This window comes from Gallus gallus, chromosome 7 (assembly GCF_016699485.2).
Source record: "Gallus gallus isolate bGalGal1 chromosome 7, bGalGal1.mat.broiler.GRCg7b, whole genome shotgun sequence".
Classification (NCBI taxonomy): Eukaryota; Metazoa; Chordata; class Aves; order Galliformes; family Phasianidae; genus Gallus; species Gallus gallus.
Genome location: NC_052538.1, coordinates 3,050,238 through 3,075,282, shown reverse-complemented (window position 1 = coordinate 3,075,282; position 25,045 = coordinate 3,050,238). Strand labels below are relative to the sequence as shown.

Genomic DNA, 25,045 nt, shown 5'->3' with positions numbered 1-25,045 from the left:
AGGATTTTGTATTCATTCTGTTGACAGAATGACTGGAAACCAGGGAGGAAACACTGTTTGACAGTCCTAGCACATACTGGATTCTGTGGAGAAAATGCATGCTGCTAACTGTCCAATCAGTTATGTAGACAAAATGAATTTCATCATAATTCTGTCAACAAAATGCTAACTTGCTTAAATTATTCTCCCAACAAAATAAATTAACTTAAAATCCTTTTGTCCACAAAATAGATTTAAGTGTTTAGTGAAGTCTTGTAAATACTGCAGTCTGTTAGCTTAGCGTGTGCAATTCAAACCTGTGGCTTAGCCGAGTCGGTGGTTCCTGGCTTATCAGCCACGGATGGTCTTGATTCCTCCAGCTCTGGGAAGTCAAACCAACAAGATGATCAGTCCGTCAGTCATGCAGTGTATCAGCATGCAAACCAGGGCCCTGCAAGAGAATATTTTTCCATATATTTATTCAATCAGTCGGGATTGACAGGAGGAGTTTTATGTAAGTCTAGCAAGCCTAGATGACTCTGTCCATTCCTCAGAAGAAGATAAGCTTCATCCTTAGGCCTAAAGTTTGACATGGAGTTTCCATGACAAATGTTCAGATAAAATGGCACTTTAATGAAGGACTACAGCTGTGATGCCCTGGTAGATTTCATATCGAGAGTACGAAAATGCAATTAATCTGCTTTTAGGTGCTGTGCGCCTGGAGTCCATTATACCTATGGAAAATCTCCTTCTTCGTTTTCCATGCTGCTCCAAACTCAACTGTAAATGTATATATTCATACCTTGCTTGGACATACCAGAATGCAATGCTGACAAAACTGGAGACGATCTGAGCGCAGGTATTGCTGTAGGGAGCAAAGCGTACAAAACTCTGCTCAAGCCAGCCTAAGCCCAAAAGGCACTGCAACCAGAGCCCACAGCAACTGCCAGCCCCTGAATTCATGGCAACGTGAACGAGGATATGCCTGTGTGCCTTCATTGTGCCAGCCAATGCATTCACATGGTCCCTCTCCCACCCCACACGCACATACATGACCCCTCCAGCCTGCAAGAAAGTCAGGAGCAACACACTGTGCAGCACCATCCAAAATGTTCACGCTCCTTTGGCCTCATCTCCAGAAAGCAGAACTCCCTAAGATGAGACAAGGCTGTTAAGCAGGTTTTTAGGAGCCCCAGCACTGTGTTTTACCGAGCACTGCCTGCCCTGTAGATCTGCTGCGTTTTAATAATAAAGGAATATAGAAATAGTCATGCCTGTATCTTTAGTAACGTCAGTCAAGGAGTTTGGCAGGCTGGTGGAAAAATGAAACTCTTCTATCTGCTTTTACCATATTCTCCCACTAGTATAAACAGGCTTTTTTTTTTTTTTTTTTTTGGTCTTCTTTTAGGAGGTTACTGTGGTTACAATGGAGTTAATTTCCAGGTGTGTGGAAAGTATACGGTAACACGAGAAAAATACCATATTAATATTTAATATAACACTTTTTATGTGCATGAAAAGAATAAAAACCATTCAAATGCAAATGTGGCCTGCAAGGTTGGATAAAGTTTTCTGTTTTCCCTGCAATGTCTTCGTTTTGCTAAAGACTGACTTAGTCTTGAGTGAGCTAAGAGCGCTTGTGTGTGTGCACTTCCAGCCACAGGAAAGCCTGCTTCTGCCCAGAGCCCTCCTTAGTATTTGAGACACTGCAGTGGTACCTTGCAATGGCACTCACTGAAATACAGCGGGTTTATTAATCCTTTCGGAACCACACGTTGCAGCCCCAAAGGGATGAAGCGTGCTGTGGCGTCTACCCTGCCTTATGAGACTTTCACAGAGCAGCCAAAATGTGGGATTGCTTCCTACAGCTCTTAGGGGCAACGATTTCCTTTCTGTGACACGCTCTGCATTTACCAACCGTAACAAAATGACCTAGCTAGGGATCGTCCATGAAATCTCTATGTGCTAGATACCAAGCTCCTGCTGAATTTATGTGCACCTGAGTCTCTAAGCATCGTGATGCTCTTTTGACATCTCCAGCAGAACAGAATACATTTTGCTAACTAAATTCCAGGTACAGCATAGTAGTAACCGCTCAGGGAAGCTTCTCGATGGCACACAAACGCTTGCAAATAACACAAGGGTCAGACTAGCAAGAAGTTTCCCTGGCAAACAGAAGCAGAGGTTTGGGGAGAGGCAATCAGTTATGTTTTAACTGGTGTCACTCCCACCCAATGCGGAATTACTCTTGATGTACCCCATCTCGTGGAGCACAGCACCGGCCAAGGCCACGCCACTGCATCAACAGAAATGCTTTTTAACCCAGTTGAAATAGCTTCCTTCTTTCCTACTGGCTTTCCCGTAGCACATGTCACTACCTTGTCTTCCAAATTGAGTCCAGGCGGAATAAAGTGTTGGAGTGGAAAAAATAACCCTGCAGTGAAGGCTAGGCATCACGATAGCCGAGTTCAACACCTGAATACTGCACATCCATTTAAAGTGACTTCGAGCAAGTTGCATCACCAGGACCTTAGCAGTTCAGGGCAGGTTTCAGTTGCTCTCCAACACTGCTCCCTCAAGGGTGTTAGAGCAGTTTCTTCCTCATATTGTTCACAGCCTGCGTTATGCCAGACCCTTTGGGGTCTCCTTAGGGTTTGCTACGAGTACAAACAATATCTAAGACTCCGGACTGGAAACAGCCTTTAAGTCAAGCTGCTGAGGGGGCACAACGGCAGCCAAATGGTCTAGGAGCCTGGCTTGCCTTCTTCTGCACTGAGACTTGTGCAATGCTCCGTGCACACCTGAAGCAAACAGTTACACGAGGCAAAACCGTATCGGCAAGGGGAGATGCACAACAGCAGTAGCTCAGAAGATGATCAAGAGTGGGGAAAGCAAGCACAGAGGGAAGGAGAAAGCCGTGAGGCACACGGTCTGTTTGTTCTTAAAGTTGGATATCTCAAACTCTCCGCCACCTTAACTTGGGAATTCCCTTTTGTGAAGGAGAACTTAGGAGGACATAAATAAATGAAAATTTATATGGAAATAAACATCCAAATATACATGAGGAAGGGAGAGGAGGGAAAGGAGTGATTCATTATTATGGCTTACATATCATTACGCATTCATAAATTCCAAGGCAATATATTTTTCTTCATTGCTTGGATAATAAATCATCATTCGATTACAAAAGGGGAGTACCTGGATGGAACAGCAGCCTTTCTGAGAAATACTCCTGGCAGATGAATGACAGGAAAATTTATGGAGAATTCAGCTGCCTGACTGTCCTGCCTCCAGCAGAGCGGGCTGTGCCAATAACTAAACCTTTCCTGACAATTCACGCAGCAGACACTGTCCTTGATGGAGTGAGGTTTTTAGACCTCCCTTGGCTCGATTTTCATTATCCCTCCTTTGGCAGCCTGCACAACGTCTATTAGCAGTGCAAAAGGGTTAGAAAAGAGCCATCCAAGTTGCTACCGAGCCTGTGCTAGCAGGCCTGTCTCTAGGATCTGTGAAAAATGTACAGCTGCGTTCTGTACTTAGCTGGAGTCGTCCCATCAATCAGACAGATCCTTCAAGGGTCACTGGTATTCATAAGAGCAAAGAGTTTTCAAGAACACAAAAAGGACCATCCAGTATACCGATTGCCTGCCTTTTTCTAGTTTATCTTCATTTCCTTTCCCAGCCTTCTTTTTCCAGACCAACCCTTAATTTCCTTCCCCTTTTATAAACAAAGCTATTTGGCTCTTTACTTCAGCAGGTGCCTTCGAGTCATTCCTCATTTTTCTCCCATTACAGTCACAGCAAAGGGCAAGTCTGCCAAACAGCTGAAAGCCCGGCCACCCAGGCAAACCATCCTGAGAGGGGGTGGGCAGCTGAAGCAAAATGCATGGCAGAAAGCTGCCACGTGTGGAGCTGATCCTTGCTGCAGCAAGGGCAGGCAACCGAGAGTCAAGCCCTCAGCCATTCTTATCACACGTGCTTCTGAAAGGAACCCAAATCCCACCAGGCCTGGGGTCCCAGTTTGTCCAAGGGTAACTCACCCACTGCAGAGCTCAAAGCTTCTGGTGCAGGGGCATCACTGAGCATTAGTCAGGCTCCTTGTTGCCACCGGGGTGGGCACATCTCCTTCATAAGAAGCAAGCTTCAGGATGGTAGGCTTCTATCTGGGGAATTGCCTCTGCTATGTTTGAGGATCCTGCACTGACCTTCGCCTTTTTGCAGTGACAAAATGCACACGTACAACCTGACTCAGAAAAGGCCTTTTTCTCCAAAAGGGCCAACTGAGATCGTGAGGGGAATGGGTCTGAACACATGGGCTAACATCCCTGGCAGCTGAGATTAGACCCACCCCTGAAGGAGGCATGCACAGCCTCCCTTTGCAGGCAGTGCATCCCACCTCCTCCCAAAGCAGGCATCTGAGGCAGCTCAGATGAATCACGCTCTAGAAATGCCTGTTTCTTAGCAGTGATTATACAGAAAGTCTGGATGAGCAGCTCATCTGCTGCCATCTGAAGAAGAAAGGATTGGCTGCATGACTTGGAAAGCAGAAAAAGCAGGCTGTATTTCCTGCTGGTTTCCCATTTCGGGTGGCACTCCAAAGCTACAGAGTGAACAAAGGCAGAGCGGCATCCTGACTCTGTGCCTGGGAGGAGGTTTGTTTCCTGCTCTCAGAGCCCAGGTTTGAAGGGCTGCACAAGGCATAACGCTGTGAAAAATCAAACTCAAGAGCCTCCTTCCAAATCGCATTCCTCCTGGGCTCCAGCCAGCGCTATCCATCCAAAACATTAAAGACCCCCAAGGGCACCCTACACAAAGGAATTCGAGATGTTTTCCAGGGAAGCTGTCCAAGAATACCAACAGTTATAAAACACAGTTTGTCATTTATTAAGCGGGAGACGTTTTGGCACTTAATGCAATACAGCAACTTCATCACTAACACGAGCACACAGCTCTGATGGGTCACATTAGTCTTGGAAAAATCTCAGTCCTCCAGTCGTGCTGCCATATGGAGAGATGTTCCCCAGGGCCCATTTTACTCAGTAACTCTCGCAGTACTTGTCCCCAAAGTTTAACAGCCACAATTACACCGAGACATCAGAGCTAGACAGATTTATGGCAGCTGAAAATCTCATATCAAGACCCTCTTCATCAAGGGCACATTTGATGCTCATGAATTCCCTGGACCCCTCGCACCAGTGAGACCAGCAGCACGGGACGAGCAAACAGAGACTTAGCATTTACCACTGCACTGTGTACAGACTTTAAAATGTGTGTTCCCTGGGTGCCAAACTACCATAGCAAACGGCGTTTTATATCCACTTTGGCCTTCCTGCAATTGCACAGAGCTCAAGGATATATATATTCCCCTGCCCTCTTCTGTGGGATAAGCAACCCCTTTATACGTCTCTCCATCACCGTATCATTTGGGAGGATTAGGATGCGAGTGTGTTTCACACCTGATGCAGAAAAGTATCTGTTTTGAGTTTTCACCCAGCCGTGATCTGTCAACGGACAGAAATCTCATCTCCGAAGCCCCGGGGCCTCTGCTAAACACAGTAATGTAACAGATTTTATTAGCGGCTTCAGAAAGGTAATCCAACACTAGATTAGCATTAAATGGTCCAGCAAAGTAGATACGTGAAGGCATCTGTAACATCCTCCAGTGCCCTTGATAGAATGAATATCTGTATTTCAGGCAAAGAAACAGTAGTTTATTTAGATGCTTTGAGGCACTGATTTGCTTTGTATACAAACTACTGAGTGATTAATGTCTCGGTGAGCTCTTCTCCTCATCAAAACTAAAACAACTTGAAATATCATATAACTTGCTAATGGATGAGTAGATAAAGCTAAATTGTAAAACGATCACGGCGCTTCGGTCTCTTGCTGAATACATGGATTCCCTGATATGAGAAATGTGATCAGGAAATAATCTGCTACTAAGAAGGCAATCCAAATCCCCTTCGGGGAACAGGCTGCATGTATGCAGCGGTGAGGATGATATATTAGCATTTCAAGAAGAGCCTGAAATCAGTGCGGAGAATGCCACTGAGGAATAGCTAAAATTGCTTTATCTTTACCTGTTAATATTTCTGGGAAAAGACTGCAATATTGGGAAACTGCAGAAAGACCGAACACCTCACGTATATTGAATTGGATCTGCAACTGTGTTGGACCTATTCAGAGCCTAGAGGATGTAATATTCCCCCATTAAAAGCAGGAATTGCAGTCTGGGACAGAGTTATCCCTTATCAGTGCTACTGGTAAGTGTTGGGGTGAGGACAGACGCTAACAGCAGTGTTTTAAGAAGCAAACAGTATGATGGAGTGACCCAACGGAGACTCCTTATAGAGGCATCATTTTCCAAAGAAGGGGCTTCCATCACCTCCCCAACATCTCTTTCAGGAGCTGAATGCTCTCAGTAACCTTGCCAAAAAATGCCTCATGTCTTTTTTGTTGTTGTTTTGTTTTTATGTGCACTTCAGATCCTTTATATGGCAGCTCAGCTTTCCTCCATGAAAACAGACAAACAATTACATCAACCTGCATGTTTATCATAACAATGAGCAGTTCTAGGGATCTCATATCGAGGATAAAATACTGCATAATAGAACATTTTAGGATAGTGAACAACAGAGCTTAAGCAACTTTCTAACGAGCTTGAATGATTTACAGCTTCTTGTCCCCTTGAGACCTATTTGAAACTGATGACTTTCTGCTGTAGGCACAGTTAATGAAACTTGAATTTCCAATCTTGAGTTTTCCCCACACTGAAGGTTTAACTAATCAAAACATCCGGCTGATGTACCAAGGAAAGCACTACCGAGTGCTCCAAAGACCTGCACAATAGCAGGCTGGCTAAAGTTACACAAAGTGATCTGAAAAAGGCATCAGAAGCATGTACCAAACTGTTCCCATTTCCCTTCCAAGTAAAAGATATGTTCTAGTCACCTGGCATATGAATAAGTCTCCTGGACGTCACACGAGACAGGAAAGGATCAAATACACCCAATGCTGTCTTTCAAGTAGAAACAAACATTACAGAAGAATTACTTCAGGAGGAGAAATGAAAGCTTGCCAGTACCTTTTAAAGTCATTTGCTGCCTTATGTCCCTATGCACACAGCCGAGTGAACTATGGCATGTGCGCCTGGTAGGATAAGGTCCCATAAACAGGCTCACAGCTGAGCAGGCAGAGGGATACACCACTTGCAGCTCCTGACCATACCTGGACACCAACAGGGAGCCCAGTGCTTCCCCAGCCCACCTATAGGACACGGTCGGTGCCCCACATCTCCTTCAGGAACTGGCAAAGCACCCAGCACAGCACCATGTCCCATTTAAACAATTATTTCCTATCCTACAAAGGGCCCGGGGCCTTGCCAAAGCTCTCCTATGCAAAATTGCTGCTTAAAATCTCCCAGCATCCCACCTTATTGCATATGCAATAGTTCTCTCTCTCTCATAGGGAACGTACCTCTTTCTAAACAATGATTTATTATTTTAGCAATAGAAAACTGCAATAATAGGCCAGTGAAAATGGCTAAAATTGTAGCCACTTTGCCTAGCAATTATACATGTAACAGTTTCATTATCTGCTGGGCCAGCAGCTTAATTTACATCCACGCTTAACGATTAATTGTTGAAGTGCAATTTACTGCAACAGCAGCAGGGGAGAGCAAGGGCCGGACCAAGCAGCTTGAAAGAGAAAGCTTCCTTTAAGAAATACCTCTGCAATTAATTTTATAACCAAAACAGCCAGCAGCAAGCTAGAACGGTGAGGAGAGGGAAAAGATCACAGCACCAATGCTGGAAATAAACCATCTGTTTGGCAGAAGGCAGACAATGCAGATGACATCAGTGGCATGCTGTCCTCCAGCCCCTGTGCTGACTGCCAGCATGAGGCAGGGGGATGCAGGCCCGTTATCTAACACCAGCACCTACACTGGAATGAATCACAGAATGGCTTGGGGAAGAAGGGACCTCAAGGTTCACCAAGCTGCCAACCTCCACACTTCATAGCAGACCAGGCTGCCCAGGGCCCCATCCAACCTGGCCTTGAACACCTCCAGGGATGGGACATCCACAGCCTCTCCGGGCAGCCTGTTCCAGCACCTCACCACTCTCATAGTAAAGAACCTAAATGTTTTCAAGTTGGCCAAAACTGGACGAAAAATCTGAGTGGGATCATTGGTATTAATCAGAAGCAACGGCAGCACCGTTTCTGCATCAGGAGAGCAGAATTTTTCAATGTCTGCAGTAAAATGATGATTTACAACCCTGTGATGAAGAATATCGACGCATTGACCCAAACTTTCGTAGGGTTTAGATCAGGTCAGGGATTTCCTGATCACATTGTGTGTCTGACAGAAACTGCTGACTCGCTGAAATTGAACCGGTTATTTACTGCTAGAAGTTTGGGTGGTGTTTATTACTGCCTGGATTCCTCGGGGTCTGAATGAAATATCTGGTCAAAACCAGAAGGGTGCAGTGCAGAAGCAGCAGTTAGCCTGGATAGCCAGCGAAAGCACTTGCCTGCAATGTAAGAACAGAAATCAAGCTCAAAGAGGGTAGATTTAGGTTGGATATAAGGAAAAGGCCTTTTCCAGTGAGGGTGGTGAGGCACTGGAACAGGTTGCCCAGTGATGTGATTGATGTCCCATCCTGGGGATGCCCCATCCCCTCAAGGCCAGGCTGGGTCAGGCCCTGGGCAGCCTGATCTAGCTGTGGCATCCCCGTGCACTGCAGGGGAATTGGACTAGCTGGCCTTTAGAGGTCCCTTCCAATTCTAAGGATTCTGCGATTGCATGATTCTATGAAATCCTGAGACTGGGATGACACAGGCAGGTAAGAAAGCTGAATGTCGCTGTATGAATGTCATTCAGGCAAAGGGCGCTGCTTGCATAACCGCCATGGCACAATGCTCAGGGTCCAAATGAAAAAGCACAATGTCCTGCTGTTCTCTGCAAGAAGAACAGAAGATTTCCAAAATCCCAGGAAGCCGTAAGGAATGGCAAAACAGCTCCCCATGCAGGGCTCTTGCTCAGGCACAGCTCTCCAGAGAGGTGGTGGGAAGTCCACCCTGGGATACCTCCATGAGTTGGCTGGAGAAGGCCTGGGCTGCCTTGGTTTTGTGTTAGTGACTGCCCTGCTCCAAGCAGGAACTGAACCAGAGACACCCAGAGAGCTCTTCAAGCCAACGCTCCTGTCATTCTGTCACCTCTTGTTTTTTTCATACGACAGCAACAGTCAAACACTGTGGAGATAAATTGTGCGCTGAAATCAAATCATCTGAGAGAGTAAGGAACATGCTTTAAGTTATCTCATGAATATGAAATGCTCAGATGCGATCCAGACAGCTGATCACTTCTGGGGCTAATCAGACATATACTACTGAGAATCAGCTTCAGAAAGACAGAAGAAGGGTCGAGAGGGACGGCCTGGCACGGTCAGACAGCAGCATCCCTCCATTCAAAAGCTCAAGAAGAGAAAATTTGGACCACTGCACTGGAGATAGGGCAGTGCAGATAGGTAAGAGAGTTGTGGCACAGAATCAGAGCTAACGGGGATAGGAATAGGGGATGGGGATAGGAACATCAAAGCATTTTTCTTTTAAATGCGTGATCCCAAACGCATGGTACACAGGTGTTATCCAGGCTATTCTGACTCTACGATAACAGTTGTTAGACAGCATATATCCTCTTTGAAATGATTCACAGTCTCTTAATTAGTGCAACTCCACACCAAGTATGTGTTATTCCATCTTACAAGAATGTTATGTTAAAGTTGAGAAGGTTGAAATCAGAAGGCCCCAAATCTTCTCTCATGTCTCATGGCCGGGTCTGACTGACATCACCTGGGATAAGATTATCAAGGACAACTTTATGGGAAGAATATTGTCAACAAACTGGAAGTTATTTCTAACTTCTGACTTAATGTATTATCACTCAAAAACAAAAATGATTAAGCCTATGTAGACTTTCCCAGCTGTAATCACTGATGCGTCAGCTAATGCTTCACATTTTGTCTTAAAGAGTGGCACTGAGTAGAAAGTACCATTCTCTGTGCTGGAAGGAGCACAGAGAAGGCAGCTGGGCTCTTTCTGTTCCTTCCCAGCATAACTGCATAATCACCTCACTGAGCACTGAACCTCAGCTCGGAGGGTTCTGTCCTCTGTTGTTAGTTTCTAAAAGCACGGGGAGGATCCTCCCCTAGTGGGATTTGCATCACTAATTATTACGGAATAATTAGGAACAACAGATGCCAACTTGTGAACTGACTGAGCCTGGAAAATTCCCAGGGGCTCCAAGTTTTGGAAACGCTGAGATTTCAGTTTCCATTTGCACGAGAGCTGGATTGCTGTCACTAAGAACTGTGGGATGGCATCAGGACTGCAGTGACCCACCGCTCTAACTAGAGTCACACCGACCTATCTGAACAGTCAGAGTTAATGCATCTCTCCCAGTGATTTTTTAGACAGGCTCTGTAATTTAATATTTTAATGGAGGCTACTCGTGAGTCAATAATAGGGCTTTCACGGGATTATAAGTGACACAGTACTCTTCTAAAATACACTGCAAATAATTCTGAAGAGTGAGAATTTTTCAGCGCAGTTAGACAGTAATGGGAGATTTTTAAAGGAACAAGACTCTCCTGTAAGTTAAGGAAGACCTGCCTGCAGGGAGTCTTCCCATACCTGGGAATGCATATGCTGCACTAAGTATGTCTTAGAAACTGGAACTGCCTTTAAAGATTTCAATGGGAGCACTTGTGGCCACAGCAGCTTTCTGAAGCTGGTTGCCAACTGGCCACTGGGACAAAGGTGCTCGACGTACACAAGAAGGGACCAGACTAAGGACGGATCTCAACTTTCAGCTTCTTTGGGGACAGTCTACAACTCTTAAAGGCTGCTCCAAATAGACCCAATCAGCTGTTGGGAGCAGCAGAGGTCACTGATACCTAGGCCTGGATACTTCCTGGAGGATTCTCTCTCCGCAGATCACACAGTGACCCTGTGAGCCTCTAAACTGGTCACAGAGCAGCTGCAAAAGAGAGCCAAATATGTGCACTTACGATGAAGGCATGGACCCTTTGTAATCAAACTGCCATTGATGAAAACAGGAGCACTGCCCCTGGGACGGCTGGATCAATAGCTCTTGACTCTCACCGCTCTATGGTTGCTACAAGGCTGCATCACTTAGCTCTTCAGGTTGCCACGCTCTTACAAATGAGTATTAGAGTTTCTTTGTAATAATTACAGAGCAGTTATGAAACTAACAGCAAAATCTATACAAGGCCATCCCTGATCCTCTCTGGGAAACTTATCAGCGTATCTTAACAGCACTCAAGGGAACCCTCGACAGCTCCATCTCTATTTCTAACCCATGACCCCATGCTGCTGCCCATCTTAGTTTTACCTTCACCCACAACACAAGGATTCTGTTGCACTTCTTTCCTCTCCAGCATCCCACATCAGCAGCTGTCTCAACATCCTCATCCTTTTGCTGAACCAAAAACCAGAGTGAAAATAACCAACCAAACAGCCCTGGATCGAACTTTACGTATTTATCTCCGCAGAGCAGAACCCCTCCACCACATCATTCCACTTGACATTCCATTTGCTTGGAAATGAAATGTTTTGTTCCGCGTGCTTGAGCGTAAAGGAAAGGCAATACTAACTTTAATAAAGCGCATCAGGGCAACCTGCTGCCTGATTTAGGGCTGGCAGCCTGCCTTCCTCTGGGTGCTTTAACCGCCGTGGGGATGAGAGCACTCCTCTGTCAGAGGCCACTGGAGAGGGTCTCATCTGCCCGTGAGCAGCAGGTAGGTTGGTAGGATGGAACAAAGAGTGGAGAGAGGGCAGAAGGACTCCCTGCAGGGCCAGCAGGACACGACACGAGATGCACCAACTGCAGTGAGTGTGCCCTGATTTACTGAAGGAATAATGCCAGCGAGGCAGGCTGAGGACGCCTTGCCCTAGGAACATAAATTCCTCGAGTGTTGACAGGGAAAGGAGGATCCAAGCCAAGCTAGAAACCAACCTGAGGCTTGCTGAGACTGAGCAAATATGCTGACTGCTAAACTTCCCAGCAGGATATTTACTCTGCAAGTTTGTGTATCTAGTTCAAAGGAAAACAAACCCAGCTTCACATGGACCGAAACTGCACTTAACATTTGCCCCAAAATGTGGCTGCCTGCTTGTCTTACACACAGCTGAAAGCACTGCTTCTTGGGGGAAGTTAATCCTGATGAAAATTAATAGGAAAAAAACACCAGAACAACACAGGAGTAGGCAGTGTTGAGGGAATGAGGAAATGGGCACACGTAGCCATGGCCAAGGGATCCACTGAGAGCTGAGCACCAGGGCTATGGCAGCAGCTCCCATGAAGCTTTTATTTTCTAGGGACTTTCTATCACAGACCTATCACTGCTGCTATATCAGCAGTATTCTCTCAGCTGTATTCACATGTGGTTTTCCTTGGTGGGAGGGAAAAAAAGAGAAGGAAAAATGAAGAATGGCCACTGTGCCAAACACCAGTTTGTGCTTGGCTTTTTTTCCAACCTCTTCTACTGATGTATTCCCAGCCACTCTTTCACTACTTCAGGCACGCACGTTTCAGGGCAGGAACAGACTTCGGTTCATCAGATTGCATTATGAGTTATGGACTCATAATGCGTAGGGAAGGCTGCTCTTCACAGGGGCTGAGCAGGCACGAAGTGATCACAGCCACTCCTGATTGCCACAGATTCGATGTGGATTCTCAAAACAGCTTGGAAACCACAGCTCCTAGACTCACAAGGTTAGGAAATTACATTTTCATTAGAAGGTACTTTCAAACACCCATGGCAAAAAAAGGAAAACCTAGAAGTGTAATTATCTTGTATCCCAAGAACCCCTTTCTCCACCAAAAGGCAATGAAACGAACATCAAGTTACATCTTTAAACATTCACAGCGCTTCCTACCTAACGACCTCTGTGCACTTGCAGCAGAGAGCACAATATTACCACTCCAGAATCTCTCCTGCTGATCATTCCAACCTTTCACGTGCGGAAAGCTGCCTGAACTCCCAAATCCCACAGGCCAAGCTCACAAAACCGGGAACTGAATTGCTTTCCATTCCTTCTCCTGCATGAGCGCTGCTTTCAGAGGCACTGCAGCTGCTCCATCGCCTGCTTGCAGCAGCAGCTGAAGATAACCTTGTGATAACATTTGCAACACGCTCACTAATGTACAATCTATCTTTCATTATATCACCTCACTGCATGTTTTCCTATTCGCAGCAATTATTCAGATTATTCTGTCTTGTTTTACCAGCTCTCTCTGTGCATACAAACAAACAGAGAAATTAGCAATGCAGAATCCAGAGCGGTGTTTTGCAACTCTTATCTCAGCCTCCTCCAGGCACTTTCCATTTTCTCCCCCCTCAGATTTGCCTATCGTTCTGAGCCTCTCCTGGCATTATGCGGTGTAAAAAGGTATGCTGCTGAACTCTGAGCACTGCCTTAATTTCCTATTGTCACCATCCCTTCAGCAGTGAGAATTTAGAGGACGCTTCCAGTCGATTCCTGACACGCTGACAATTTCACCGTTGTGCACCCAAACTACAGAATAGCACAACATTGTGAAGGTGCTGTCATCTGGTGCAATATGAAGTTCAGTTGATGATATTTTTTCATAATGCACTATCAAAAAACCCACCCAGCTTCCCAGGGCACTGGCACTTCAGTGATAATTTTGTGGTCTAGCACTTTCCTAGAAAAATGATTTAGAAAAGCTCATTTTTGATGGACAGAAAAGAAAAAGTATCAGGAAACCATTGGCTCCACTTCCTCTCTACGTACTGCATTGAGGTCAACGAGCAGAACTGTGCTTGCATCTTGGGAGGCAGCGCTTAAGTTCCTATTCACTGGAAATGACATAACGTGAGTAAAAAGTTATTACTACATATGCATGAATTGAGAAATGACATGGATGACTTTAGAAATAACACATTATTTACTGCTGTGTAAATAACTATTAAGCCATATTGAGCAGAACACACATTCATGAAGGGAAGTAAAGCAACCGATCCCATTAAATCAACATGTTTCGTGGGAAGTTCAATTTGCTTCATAACATGGGGTCCTCTCAAACTGATGCCATGAAGAGTGAAGAGCAGCAAATACCACAACAAACAATACAAAAAATTATCTTTGGTAATTTCTGCATTCGGATTGAAAGGAAAACAACCTTTTTTTTTTTTTTTTTTAAACTCTATGGCATATACAGCATTGTTGGATCGAAGCGGTCCATAGGCTCAGCTCACTGCCTTCTGGTAGAGAGATGAGTGCTCCTACAAGAGTGAGAAGCAGCCTTATCCAGGCCAGCAAACTCTGGCAGGCTGGAAGAGAACAAGCAGCTAAGGAAAACAGGCCTCCTTTTGTCTCATTGCACCACAGCTTCACTTGGAAGTGTCTTGTTTGGGACTGTTGGGTGTGACAGTAGAAAACATGGCCAACGGAAGGACCTGCTCACCTTGCAACTGCTCCATTCCTTCACCTTCCCACAAACCTGGCCTGGCATCACACAGAGAAAAGGAGCAGAAAAAAGGGTTCTCAGCATGATTCCCTCTTTCTGATGGAGTTTGATGCAGAACAGATATCTGAATAGATCTCACGGCAAAGGATGAACTAACCTACTGCTTTACTCATTGCATTCATGTCTCTACCCTCTTTCTGATAGGTTCATAAACCAGATAATCAATACACTCATTAAACAGCTGTGCACTCAACCTGAGTACTACATATAGATAAGATGTATACATCACAAAACCTAAATTATCTTATAGCCTTCATAGATTATGAAGACCTATGCTTTAAAATCATTCCAGACCCAGAATCCCATATACCAACAACGTCCATCAGCCCTTGGAAACATCACCAGACAGACACAGAGCAGAAGGTTGTACAAGAAAAAAACCCTCAGCATCTTGCTCAAAATTTCCAGTGAAAATCATTGTAATGAAACCTATAATTGCAGTGTGAATTTACAGACCTGGGATTGCTCCTTCATAGAAAATGATAGTCACAGATGAAAAGATAAATATCTCTCCGGATCCAAAACCAAAAGCACTGTTAGTTTTATCCCCACAAGATTGATACCAATCATGCATTGTAGACAACCAAGAACAGCTGACAGCAATCAGGAGGTGCTAGGTTCAATTATTCGATTCTGCTTTAGTGACTGGGCTGGAAAGTCAACAAATTCAAAGGGAAGTTTTTTAAAATAAATAATTTTTAGAGGCATATATTAGGAGGTCATTAGTAAAGCAAGACTTGTAAGCGGATATAAAAACCAAGCATGGCCCTTGTTACCTTTCAGAGGATGTTTCCTCTTAGAGCCAGGAGAGAAAACATGCACCTGTGCCAGTGCTGTTGGCACTATCTTACCATTTCTAGACCTCCAAAATATCTTCCAAACCAGGAATAGCCCATAGCACTACAATGGAAATCCTCCAAGGCAGGCACATTCCTATGGCCACGCCATAGCCTTTGCAGCTCACTGTGGGGCAACCCTATCTCCAAACAAGCAGCCCGCACCCCACTGCTACTGCACTTCCTGGGGGGATGATGTGGATCACCCCTAGCCTTGAACCTATGGCTTTTTCAAAGGTCTGCATTAGAAATGATGACCCCAACAAGTCTCTGCTGTCTAATGCCATTGCTCAGCATCCGCATGTTTGAATGCCTTGGAACAAAAAAGGACAATGAGGAGGCAGTGGGAAGATGGGAGTTTTGTGGTTGCTGTTCCCACACTAAATTCCTACAAATCCAAGTGCCCACACTGAGCAGACACAACAGGTGATGTGCAAGGCAGCATTTTGGGCTGGAGGAAGAAGGGGGATTTCTGTTGTAACGGTTTAGCTGTTCTCAAAATGAGGTATGGGGCGGCGAGGAACTGTTCTAAAGACTGGAAGATAATAATGATGATTCTGAAGAGGGTTTTTTCACCTGCAGAAAATTCTGTCATCGCCATAGCAAAGAACACGGATTTGATATCCTGCAGACACTGCGGCAAGGACGCTCAGCTTACCACCCACCTACATTTGGCAAAGATACAAGAAATCTTTGCAATCAAGCACAGTTATTTAACAGTGGCCTACCTTCTAACTCCAGGCAATAATAGAAATGACTGGCTACATACAGAAGCCATGTCCAGATGAAAAACATTCAACAATAAGGTGTTACCGTTACTATAAGATTCAGATCAGAGCGTTACTTTTGCATCCACTGATAACTGCCTGCTGGATCTTGAACCACTCACTTTTTGACCTAACAGCCAACTCTACCAAGTTTGTCAACCAAAGTTTCCCTTTCAGATCCTCCAAGTGAGGAGTGCTAATAGAGCCCAAGCGCATTTTAAACATTTATTCCACATCAGACAATCAGACTTGAAAAGAAATGGGGATATGCAGCAGCAGTTCTCCCCCTGCAACCACAGAATGGAGCTCCCTACAAATGGCTGCAGAGCTGTCATCCTGAGAGCAGCTCGTCTGGAGCCACTGTTGTGCATACGTTATTAGTCATACTGGCGATGAAGCAAGGCAAAATGGAAGTGTTTCCATACAGAAGAAATATAAGCAGTGAAATCACAGATGTGATATGTCTGGGCAGCATTACTGCCTGGTCGCTTGACAAAGCAAACCACTTATGAGGCCTGAAATACCCGACTGACCTTGAAGCAAGGTGGCTGAGGATTTATGCACAGGGAGCAACAGAGAACACCTCACCATGCCCAAATTTCATGTTGACTCTTGGGAAATATGGCAGATCCTTCACACGTGATAGCTGCTGCCTCTGTTAAACGCTGCAACAGCAAACAAATCGTTTTGCCCGCCATGAAATCCCAGAGAGAGCAATCACAGAAAGTAAGACCTCCGTTTGCTTGTCAGCAATTTGCAACGTCAGCACGTTTTGAACAAGCTACGGCCTCTTTGTGCTGCAGCCAGTGTAGGACACCAGACGGCTTCAGAACAGGCTGGAAGACATTGGAATAAGAGTACCAGAGGGTGCAGGACTCCATGGAGAACCAAGCACAGAATCATAGAATGGTTTGCATTGGAGGAATCTTAAAGGCCATCCAGTTCCAACCTCTGCCATGGGGGCAGGATTGCCACTCTCTATATCAGCACCACTAGCTACATGCAGCAGCTTCCCATGGGCTGTGCGGGCGTCCTGGAAAACCATTGCATATCATCAGGGCTTTGCTGTGGGGTGACCGCAGAGCTGCAGGCATGAGGTCAGCACTTCTCCATCATTGTGCAGTAGGGAAGGTACAGCCTCACCACCTTGCAAACCTTCAGGAAAAGCTGTGGGAACCAAAGAGCTCGTGCAAACAAAGCAGCTACAGAGGTAGGAAACAGGTGCCAGCAATGTGAGATGCATCCCTACCGCTGTGTCCTTGATGTTGCTGATGCAGGGAGGGCATTCCTGCCTCAGGTGCAGAGAATCCTCCAGGAGACGCTGATAAAAAAGGCTCCTACCCCCGGTCTGCGTTAGTAGGGCCCTCCCAGGGAGGGGAGGTAACTCTGCAGCCAGTTTGGTTCTTAATTGGCATAGGGAAATGTCAGGGGGAGCAAAAAGAGCTGTACAGAGAAGTTGCTGAAAACCCTTTGAAGGTAAACGTTAAAAAGAACAGAAGTCCAGAAAATAAAACCACCTGAAGAGGAGTAGGGGGAAAGGTGACTGGCAATTTCCATGTTATTTTTCATTGTTAACAAAAAACATCCCACGGCCAGAGCTTTTGAACTACTTACTCCAGCTGCAAGAAGAGCCTTTTTGACTGAAGATTACACAGAGCCCATCGCAGGGACACGCAACTGGAGCACAAATAGCCCAATAAGGCACTGCCATCTGCAGGTCTCGGGAAATATTTGAGCCTTTTATTTTTCAATAGCCAATAAAGCTGTTGTTGCTGCAGGGCAGGAGCTCTCCCCCGTGCAGAGCCAGGGTTGTCCAACAGATAAACACAGTCACATCTTCCACGGGAAATTTAGATAAACAATAAAAGAACATTCAGCAACAACCAAAAATAAGAAAGATGCCACTACACGATGAGCATGAGACCTTTCAGGGTGCTGAATTGAGGGAAACAAGTTAATTTGGATCTCAGGTCACCTTCACAGGTCACAGCACTAGGGGTCTACCTGTCCAGGTGCACAGTATGTTTATGGAAGGAAGGTCTTAGCACCTGCATAGGAAAAAGGGGAAAACATCTCCAGCTGTCAGAGCACTGAGGATTTGGAATAGCCTTCTATGGGAAGGGCCAGGAATGCATCTCACTGCCAGGAAAAGGGACTGAAAAACACAGAACTTGTACTAACAGAAAGTTCTGCTTGTTGGTCTAAAACCTGTCACAGGCTGCTTTATTCGATGGAATGGTAATGCTGAGGGGCAGATTTGGGAATCTCCCAGAATGACAGAATCATAGAATGGCCTGGGTTGAAAAGGACCACAGTTTCAAACCCCCCCTGCTATGTGCAGGGTTGCCAACCACCAGACCAGGCTGCCCAGAGCCACATCCAGCCTGGCCTTGAATGCCTGCAGGGATGGGGCATCCACAACCTCCTTGGGCAACCTGTTCCAGTGTGTCACCACCCTCTGAGTGAAAAACTTCCTCCTAATATCCAACCTAAACCTCCCGTCTCAGTTTAAAACCATTCCCCCTTGTCCTGTCACTGTCCACCTTTGTAAACAGCCGTTCCCCCTCCTGTCTATACTCTCCCTTCAAGTACTGGAAGGCCACAGTGAGGTCTCCCTGGAGCCTTCTCTTCTCCAAGCTAAACAAGCCCAGTTCCCTCAGCCTTTCCTCACAGGAGAGGTGTTCCAGCCCTCTGATCACCTTAGTGGCCCTCCTCTGGACCTGCCCCAAGAGCTCCAGGCCTGCTAAGCATGAGCTGGTAGTACTGGAAAATGATCGGCACTGAGGGTGGAGGGCTCCCAGACCCCTGAGATAAGTAAAATGGTGGATGGAAAAGAAAACAATTATAGCTTTAGTCTGTATGCCTTCCAGTAGACTTCTGTACCAAAGGACTTGCCAAACAACTCTTCGGTCTGCGGCGCGTAACCCCAAAGTAATGGGTTTTGTCTTCCTTTCCAAACTTAATAGAAAAATTAAAATGGAGAAAGGAAGATCTGCTGCCATGTTGCTAGCAGGAAAAAGAAAATTCTCATTCTGTATTCTCCAGCCTACTGTCCCGCTCCATTCTGCATTTTAGCTTTCTGTTGCTCTTCAGGGAACGCCTGAGATTCAGAGATCTTGGAAGAGCGAATCAGGGCAGGGAGCAATTTTAGTACACAAATTCACCCAGCTGAGAGCGGTGCCGAGGCTGCAGCAGGAGCCAGACAGCTGGAACAATCAGCATTCTCCAACGGGAAGGGCTGCAAAAAGACCACTCTATTAATTGCAGATTGGTACATTGTGCTCAGTGCCACGCTGGGCTGTCCGTCAGCCAGATTACTACATAACTGATAAGATAACGCATCTCAAACCTCTGTCATTCGGCGTTCTGCCCATTCATGAAAGCCAATGCAACATTTTTTTTAAGCTACTTATGTGCAGAGCGCTTTATGTTAGTTGAAGTAAGAACCAGAGCTAAGCTGAAAGTGAGCAATGAAACAGGTCTATCGCTGTGCTGTGCGGCAACAACTCACGGCAACATCAGCTTATTAATTCTGGCCTGCAAAGCACTTTGAAGTTGCAGAAAACCATTGCCTGAAAATGCTATTATTTTATTGAAATCGGCATCTGTTGTTTTCAGTGTGATCTATTCGTTGTCACAAAACAGCACCCGAGCATCCCTGCTGCCTGTTTATGAGAGCATCACCACCTCCACGTTAGCATTTGTTTACTCCAAATGCCGGAGCAACTGCTGCGGCGAGAGGTCAATACTCTGCCATAACATTTCATCCCATTATCCTTGACTCATGCTAGGAGGTGCAAATGACAGCCCTGAGTCATTGCCAGCCCCACACTCCGGTTTCACTAAATGCAGCCTTCTGGAAGCAAATTTCAGTAGGCAGGGAGCAGCGAGCTCAACACGCCTTCCTGTATTATGACTCTTGCTCATCTCCATGGACAATTAATAGGACCCCTCTTGAGTGATAGGCTGTCAGGACTCGTGCCTTCAGCACCTTCAGGAGGAATCAAAACTACATGGACACACAGCTGAAGTTCCCCAGGTAGAGGGGAGTCAGGAGAGGCTGCAGTCTCTGGGGGCAGAAACATTCCCAGCCGTGCCTCTTTCCAAGCAGGGCCCCATGACACAAAATGCATCTTTTACAAGTTAATTAATAAATAAATAAACAAACCACACAACCTATACGTGCCCTGAGCCCCGAAACGCACCACGTATCTAATCATCCACGCAATGTCACATCCACCTTGCATGTCTTTGCTGTAAGGGCTGCACCTCAATACTCAGCTAGTGCCATGTTGGGAGCACCTGATCTTTGCTGCAAGCCCTCATGGCAGCAGTGCCCACTGCTTCCTTTCCATACCTTTGGCATCCTTGGCTAATCAGCATTTAGCAATGCAAATTGAGCTTACACTCAAGCTCGCGCACCTTCTCCCTACCAGGACAAAGCCTAACACAGGAATGGATGTTTTCCTGCATGGCTGAGAAGCAGCCACAACCACGTTTCCCAGCTCTCGTGTTTAATTACCTTCCCAGCAGCAGAGCTCATGCTGCTCGAGGTCACTCCAGCCCACCGTCCCTGGAGAAGGATGTGAAACACGAATGACTCAAGCCTTCTGGTGTGAGTAAAACATCCAGGCCATCCATAAGTAATGGCTGCTCATTACACATTGCAGCATGTCCATGCCTAAGACCTCCAGCCACAAAGGTCCGTGAGCAGCAGCAAGTATGACAGACAGAAGGAAGCTGGCTGGAATGAAACTTCTCCAGGCCGAGTACCATGGGTAATATGAAGTTAGAGGTACTAGAAATTTCCTAGTAGCCCTTTCTGTATTTCTTTAAAATAGAACCTTTTTTTTTTTTAAAGTAGATTGGATAAACAAAACACAGCAACAACAAACCAAACCAAACCTGAGCTCCATGCTAATCACAAGTAGCAAGACAGCTCTGTGTTGATCACACTGGCAGCAGCCATCATATTATTGCAGCAAAACACCAGAATTATTACGATTATTGCTTTATTTAATTACGTTATTATTGCAGATGCAGAGGGAAATGCTGCTGTTCTGTTGTCCAAATAAATTGGTTTGGAGATCACGCACATTCTCCTGTGTCAGGAGAATACTAGAGATTATCAAAGGGGGGAGAAAGGTGGGAAGTGAAAAGAGGGGGAAGGCGGAAACAAATCAGAATGAGGCTATCATATGTTAATTAATATCAGAAAATGATTTTGGAGCCATGATACTCCCTATTACTAAGAGTCCTCAGAATTATTTAATCCAGCCTCAGACAGTCCTGTTAAAAGAGACGACGGATAGTAAATGAAAACCAACAGAAAAAACTAGCTGAGAGTGTAGGAAACAAGCCAGGAAATTTCTTGGGAGTCAAAACACAGCAGCAAAGGAGCTGGAAGGAAAGCAGACTGCACCGCATCAACACTGAGCTGCGTTTCACAGCCCTGCTATGAGTGTGCGCCATGAGCTCAGCACAGTTCACAAGGGTGAGCCAGAATCTTGTGAGCATGAAAACAGGACGCAGCTTAGAATCCACCCCCGCAGTAGTTTTATCAAAGGGAGAAGGGTGGAGGAAAACAAAAACAACAAATAAGAAGTCGTATCCACACTGTGAAGATGTGAAAGTCGAAGAAAATTCATGAGAGACAAAGTCAGACACAGAGAAGGTCTACTGACTTTGTAATACCTCTTAGAATCATAGAATGGTTTGGGTTGGAAGGAACCTTTAAGACTCTCTAGTTCCAACCCCCTGCTATAGGCAGGTACACCAACCTCTAAACCAGGTTGCTCACAGCCCCATCCAGCCTGGCCTTGAATGCCTCCAGGGAGGGGGCATCCACAGCCTCACTGGGCAACCTGTTCCAGTGTCTCATTACCCCCACAGTAAAGAATTTCTTCCTGATATCTGGTCTAAATCTACCCTCTTCCAGTTCAAAGCCATTTCCCCTTGTCCTGCTGCTACCTGCCCTTATAAAAAGTCCCTCTCTGGCTTTACTGTAGGTCCCCTTCAGGTACTGGAAGGCTGCTATAAGGTCTCTTACATCAAAATCCTCCCATGCACGTCAAGAGAACAGTTTTCCTGAAGTCACCTTGGCTTACTGCACCAGGATACACACCTGTGGAGCACTTCTGGCCTCCTCCCTTACAGAACCACCCCCAGCGCCTTGAAGTTTGCGTTGGCTTTGAAGTAAAATCTGAATTTCAGAGGCCTCTTCCAGCCGAGCCGCCCAAATGCTGCCGCAGCTGCAGCCACCCCGCAGCCTCTCCCCAGCACCCAGTGCACTGTCTTACCCTCACAGGGGCACAGAGCTGCTATTATTCCCCACCGGAGCCCTGCGATTCAATCCTCCGCTTCTTCGGCCGGCCCTTCCGCTCATCGCTTTGTTGAGCTCATTGATTTCACTGTCTGTCACAGAGCGAAGCTGACATTTCCTTATCAACGCGGACTGAACACCTGCTTCATTTCAACCCACAGACGACTCGCAAGGAATATCACCGTGCCCCAGAAGGGCCAGAAGTATCTTAGTCATCAGCTACCCTGTTTTTGCTATCCCTCATACTTCAGAATCACTTAGGACCACATCTTCATCACCTCAGTGTTGCTTTTTTGAATAAACTGCACGCATTGAAATGTTTGGCACACCGACCTAAAGCAGAACTGAGAGAAAGCAAGCAGCCCTGACATGAGAAAATGAAGCAGTGTGACGGAGGACTGACACCAGACGCAGCCCTGTCACTCTGGTTTTGCACTGGGGGTAAATACACTGACAGCTGTAGAGATTCTCATCATTCATACTTATGTCAGCAGCACCCAGACTGAATGTAGCACACGCAGCTTCGAGCCACCACTTCCAGCCGTGCTCAGCTGGGCCCTGTGTACTGTGCTGGTAGTTGGGTGCAGGGAAAGCTCACTGCTCTGAAGCTGTGCTGACATTTAGGCACAGTCACAAGATTCTATGTGACGTGGAGGTGCTTTTGTTGCGGACTCATTTCTATCTCAAAGTGTTTCAGGAGCCCTTTTCCCCTCACCTGTCGGTTTATGGGTGCGAAACCTCCCTTTGCAAACACCACCTACACCTAGGCAAATCTACTTTTAAGACTAGCTCTAATAAAGCCAATGATGCACTCAAATTCCCATCAGTGCTCTCATGTGCAGGATCAGAAGCCTCAAGAGCCTTTTAATTTTGTAAGTGAGGGGGAAGAAAACAGGGAGCAACCATTTCCCTGGAGCTGCTTACCTTAACACCATGCCCTGAAGTTAGCAGATACGGCTGAACCAGCATGCAATGCAAGGGCAGAAAGTGGCCCTCACTCCTTGTCCATCACTTGCTGCAATCACGGGGCACCCATACGTGCAAGGGTTGAATGTGCATGCTGAGTAGTCATGTATGAAGAGAAGACAACTCATACCTTTGCACCCTCTGTTCTCATGACCAGCCAGGTCCTGAAGAAGGTCTCCAAAGCATGCTTTGCACCAGTACCAGGGTGGTAGGGCAGTCCTGTACTATCTATTCATAACCTCCACCGAGCACCATTTCCAGAAAGATGTGCTTACCGGAGCCCACCAGAGAGCTTTTTATTTGTGCAAGACTGAAATATCACAGGAGAATCAGAAAGTAATAAAGCAGCATGTGCCAGATCCTCGACTAGTGGATATTAGCTGTCAGGGGAGGCAGGCTGATGTACACCAAGCTCCATACACTAAGGCAGTTCAGACTCTGCTCCTCTGTTGTCAATGGGCATTTATAAAAATTAATCAAGGTTGAATTTAGTCCGGCAGAACCAAATACCATCAGGTTCCCATACCTCTTCATTTGCAAACAAGGACCCAAAATGCACTCCAAGGTCCAAGACACTCTAGCCAGCATCTGCTGATCAGAAATCCTCCAACAAATTGACAACACAGCTTTGCTCACAGAAAAGAGGAATATGAATGCGCTTTGCTTTGCTTTTCCGTCAGCTCTCTGCTGCTGTGCCCAGTGTGGACAGGAAAAAAGGAATGCAAAACCACAGCATCGCTTTGCTAGTGAGCTCTTGGCAAAAGTCATCGGAGCTGCTTGGGCTACCAACCAACTTGCCATCTGGCCAGGCAGCAGGAGCCAGGAAACTACACAGAGAAAAGGTGGTAACAGACATTCTGAAATGCATACTCACATTTTTGAAGTGACCTCTTGCTTGGATAACCAGCTACTTTTCTTGCTTTCTTCCCACTCCTGTTAGCAGGTTGGGCTCACGCACGTGGGTAGGACCCCTGTGGAAACCCATATAAAGCCCCAAGGCATGAGGCCGGGGCAGGGCCACGTCCACACCCAGGGTGGAGGACCTGGGAAATCTCCCCTTGCAGCTGGTAGGCTCTCTTTTTGCTGTTAAGTTTATATATTTCACCTTCAGAGCCTGCAGATAATGAGTAGTGCCACTCCATCATTTTTATAGATGCGCTCTCCTGTGGGCCATTAAAATCATCCAGTGGCAGGCAGCCTCTCAACTGCCTCCACTCGGGCCTGAAACCATCACAGATGTCTCAGAACATGAGACTTGATTCCAGACTCATTCATATTGGATTTACTTTATTTAAATTAAATTCACTGACTTTGATGAAGTGTTGCTCCAGATTTAGATGGAGCACCAAGTGAGGCTGGCACCGCGTGGCGCTTCACACCATGATTCACACTGACTAAGTCCACTTAACTATGAAACCATCTATTTTAGATGACTAATTCCACCACAAATTAAAGGCTGTTCGTCTTAACACATCCAGCATGAAAAACCATTGGCTGTCTTCACCAAAAAGCAGAAGCCCTTTTCTAAGAACCACGCTTTCTTTAGCACTGAAATAGCAGCAGACTGGTGGAGAGCCTCACCGGTGATAGACAGTCT

The 25,045-nt window shown here is 46.0% G+C and overlaps 1 long non-coding RNA gene across 9 annotated transcripts in view; it reads right to left on the bottom strand.

Moving 5' to 3' along the window:
* Positions 1–25,045, bottom strand: part of LOC107053789 — a 91,983-nt gene that overhangs the window by 54,653 nt on the left and 12,285 nt on the right. For all 9 annotated transcript variants that reach the window (XR_006939878.1, XR_006939879.1, XR_006939872.1 and 6 more), the window contains exon 4: positions 297–430. This is a non-coding gene — a long non-coding RNA (uncharacterized LOC107053789). The remainder of the gene's footprint in view (positions 1–296; positions 431–25,045) is intronic.